Raw genomic sequence first — 4801 nt, forward strand, 5'->3', positions numbered from 1 at the left:
ACTCTGTAGACCAGGCTGGCCTCGAACTCAGAAATCCACCTCCCAAGTGCTGGGATTAAAGGCGTGCACCACCACTTCCCCATTCCTGGCTTTTTAAAATGGGTTTCAAAGTACCCAGCATAAATGCAGCAGAGGTGGCTGAAGTTGACTGCTTCCATCAGTTCTTAGAAACATCTCAAAAATCATTTTGGTAGAACTCAGTGCTGTTGTCACTGCAATAAGTGGGTTTTAGACAATAAATGTGAAAAATCAGGTGTTCACAAAATACTAAGGAAATACTAAGCTTTAGAAGCTATTTTACTACATAGGTAAAGAAAAGATTAACTGTAACAATGATCACAACTGCATGTTGGATTAGATTGTCTTATATTCCAGAACAAAATGTACTGTATCCTTTGCCTCACTTTGTTGTACACTGTAATGAAATGTGAAAAATTCTTTATTTAGCTGTATGTGAATGAAATATGCTTGTATTTAGTAAAATGGTTGATCATGTGACTGAGACATTCCACATGTGTGTTGTAGCTATTTCTAGAATGTGTCCCTTGATTGTTGCAAACAAGAATACCAGTAAGACACCAATCTCATACTGTAGTGTACACCAATAGGATATGACATACTTTGCATAAACATAGTCAAAAGTATCTGGAAGCCAAAAAGAGGATACGATTTTTTAAAGGAATATTATTTTCATGTTGAAAATCACAGAAATCTCACTATTTCATTTTCAGCCCAAACCACTATGTAAAAACTTGGTTCTGTGAAGCCTAAAACTTCAGCATTATAATTTTTAATCAAGAGTTATAATTCTGTCACCAGGCAAGTAGTTAATTATAACTATTGTCTTCACTGGAATGTCTTTTCCAAGCTAAATTGCCTTGGGTGTTTTGTTTTATTTGTTGTTTGTTTGTATTGTTTTTTAAATCTGACTGTGGCATACTATCATCTGAGGAACATGGCATGCATGGGAACCAGACTGGAATGCAGTCATCAAGTACATTTTCCAAGGTGGATAGTGCACATCTGAAAGAAATATAAGAGAAATTCTGAATCTAGGCATACACAGACTAATCTCAGTACAGCTTTATCACTTTTGCAGTCTTAAGTAAATTAAGGGGAGGGGTGAGAAAAGAAGAAAGAAAAATTAACTATAAAGCTGCATTTCATAGAGTTTTCCATACCTTTACATTTTCTCTAGGCTTAGTAATCTTTTCTTCATTTTTATTAATTCCCTTGGTGATCTCAGTCATTCTGTGGTTTTAATAATTATCTGTGAGCCAGTAAGCCCTGGACTGATATGTTGAGCTCATCTATTACCCATGGACTCCAGACTTTCATAACCAACTACTTACCTTTCATTTCAATTTGATTGTCCATTGGAGTGACAAGTTTAACATGTCCTAAATCAGGCTCCTGAAGGTAAATGTTAATTTTCTCCAAAGCATTCCTGCCAAAAAACCTAAAGTCATTCTTCTTTCCTTCCCTTTCTTACTCCACATTTGATCTATCTGAAAATTATGTCATCATAAGAATATGACAAGAATTTGACAGCTTTTTAACACTTCAATGTGTTAACACTGCTGTTGTCCACTGTCACTTATTACCTGAGTTATTGTAATAAAACTGGTCTTCCTACAGTCATTCTTGCTACCCCTTCCCTACCAGTCTGTTATCCACACAACTCAAGGGAGTCTGATAAAACATGAGTTAAAACAGTCACCTACTCATAATTTTCCTGTGCTTTCCTCAATTTCATTCGGCTTAGAACACAAAGTCCTTCCAATAGTCTGCAGAAGAATCCTTAAAAATGAATTCCATTCCATCACCTCGGCAACCTCATTTCTTACAGCTGACGTTTTGTTCATCTCAGTTCCCTTCTTTATTTTAATTTTTAATTTTATATATGCATGTGAGTCTGTATGTGTGTGTGTTTTTTCTGTTCCTCAGAAGCCAGAAGTCTACAGATCACATGCACCTGGAGTTACAGGCAGTGAAGATCCACAAGATATGGGGACTGATACAAGAGCAATATGTTCTCTTACTTGCTGAGCTATCTCTCCAGCTCCTCCTTTTTCATTCTTCAAACATGCCAAGAGTATTCCCACCTCAGGGTTTTTGTGCATGCTCTACCCTTTCTCATAATTCTTTTCTGAGATAGCTTTTTGGATTGCTTTTCACATCCATCAAGTTATAGGGTCAGAAGCTTCCAAAATCTTTGAATAGCTAACAGATGCTAGGGAACACATTCCTCCAAACATCATTGCTGATAGACAGACCAAAGTCCTGCTCTTTAACCTTGCCTGAAGAACAAAGATTCTGGGATGCCTAAAAGGGGTGGGGGGACCTAGAGTACTGGTTCTCAACCTGGGGGGTCGAAACCCATTTGTGGGTCGAATGATTCACAGGGCTGCATATCAGATATCCTACATATTTACATGACAGTTCATAACAATAGTAAAATTTCAGTTATGAAGTAGCAATGAAAATAATTTTATGATTGGGGGTCACCACAACATGAAGAACTGTATTATTAAAAGGTCAAGGAATTAGGAAGGTTGAGAACCACTGACATAGAAGGAGATCATGGAAATCCTGGAGATACATTTCACAGAAAAGGAGTAGGTGGAAATGTCATAATGCAGCAGTGGATTTAAGTTAATAATGAAATAAATTGTGCTCATAGGATTTGTTGGTAGAACGGCTTCTGCATTCACTAACCTTCTCAAGAAGTTGTGTGGAAAGACAATACTGTTCCTTTACTCTTCAAAATCTCTCCTTACCAGACAATCCAATTCACTCCCATAATTTCAATTACTCTCTGCTTTGCAAAGTAATTCAGGCCATCTTTTAAGCTTCAAACCAATGTAGTTAATTTGCTTAAGACGCACAGATATAAATTCCTCAAACTCAGAACCATTTTTCTCCATCTTCATTGCTATCGCCATTGTCCAAGCCATCATTGACTCTCACCTGAACTACTTCAATTATCTTACTCTTCACCCTACTGATTATTCACACATCCATGACACATTCCCAAAATGTGTAGAGTTATCATACTATAAAAGGTCAAGTCATTCTTCACCCAAATTAGAATTTACCCATGATTTCACATCACATTTGAACAAAATTAAAATAAATCTTACATTTCTTGACAGAACAACAAGGTTCTCCATCATCTGATCTGTTTGGGTGTGAGTTATATAAAAATAATAATCATACTTTCTTTACCAATGACCTTAACCCTTCCTGCTAACACGCATGATTCTGTTCTGTAGCCTCTGGAATTCTCTGATTACAAGATCTGCTCATCACTGTCTCCCATAAGGCCTGTTTTAATTTTTGTTACAACTTTAGGCAATCAACTGTGGCCCACTACTAATTTATCAATATAGGTCTTTGTTTCTCTTCTTCCTTTTCTTGGATCTTGTAGTCAGCTGAATTTAATTATCAATTCCTAAATATTAAAGCATTTTTACTTATTTCATTAGAGATTTTTAAAATCTTCTCTTCCAAGACAAATACAGGATCAAATTCTGATTCTATCAGAAATTAAGTGCAGTTCAGTATTTCTGAGTTCCATTTCACACATACATTTCATAAATCATATACTGAATGATGGTATTTAACTCATAAAGTTGTTGTAAGGATGAGATGAGACAATCCATATAAAAAAGCACTTAGTCATAATAGTCATAAGATGATAGGAATTATATTTGCACATAAATGGATCTCTTGTACAAATGGTATCATGTAACACATTGTTCTGTTATTTTTTTCTTATACAGTATATTTTCTATAAATACATGAGGGCAGATACTGTGTCTTTGCTAATTACTAAATAATTACAGTCAATCAGTGCATGTATATATTTATTTAATATGATCAAAGAAGAGTTAGAACATGGCAGAGCAGAGACTCAAGAAAACTGGGTTCTTGACAACATAATTGAATCATAGATTTCCCTACACTGGAGACAACCTATATTAAGATTCTTTGAAACATTAGATAATAATCTTATTTTGATTTATGCCTTTCTTTCCCTCTCATACTTGAAAGTCTCCTAACTGGTAAAATAACATTCCACTGTACAAACGTGATATTTCATTTAATCAAGACTCATAAAATATATGCATATATATTTAATTCATGTACCTAATTATGTCAAGTTAAAATCTTACAAATGAAATTCATGAATCAACTATCATGCTTATATAAATTTTATATGTCATTAAATTGTTCTCTAGAAATGTTTTACTGAAAATTCATGAATGATGTATGGTAATGTCAGTATTATTATAATTTTTAACTCTTTGCAGACTGGAGAGGTTAATAATATATCAACATTTTAGTTTTTAGTGAGGGATGGGTGACATAGGGTCTCTCTCTGTAGACAAAGCTGCCCTGAAACTTACTATATAATATAAACTGACCTCAAACTCATGGAAATTCTCCTGCTTCACAACAATATTTTTAAATGTGCATATCTTTAATTATTGACTTTCTATGCTTATAGCTAAAAGTAGTCATAACTAGGGCTGGTGAGATGACTCAGTGGGTAAGAACACTGACTGCTCTTCCAGAGGTCCTGAGTTCAAATCCCAGCAACCACATGGTGGCTCACAACCATCCGTAATGAGATCTGACGCCCTCTTCTGGTGTGTCAGCTACCAGTCAGCTACAGTATACTCATGTATAATAGTAAATAAATCTTTTAAAAAAAAAGACATTAAAAAATAAAAAATAGGGGGCTGGTGAGATGGCTCAGTGGGGAAGAGCACAGATTACTCTTCAGAAGGTCATG

Source organism: Mastomys coucha, unplaced genomic scaffold (genome assembly GCF_008632895.1).
Source record: "Mastomys coucha isolate ucsf_1 unplaced genomic scaffold, UCSF_Mcou_1 pScaffold25, whole genome shotgun sequence".
Taxonomy (NCBI): domain Eukaryota; kingdom Metazoa; phylum Chordata; class Mammalia; order Rodentia; family Muridae; genus Mastomys; species Mastomys coucha.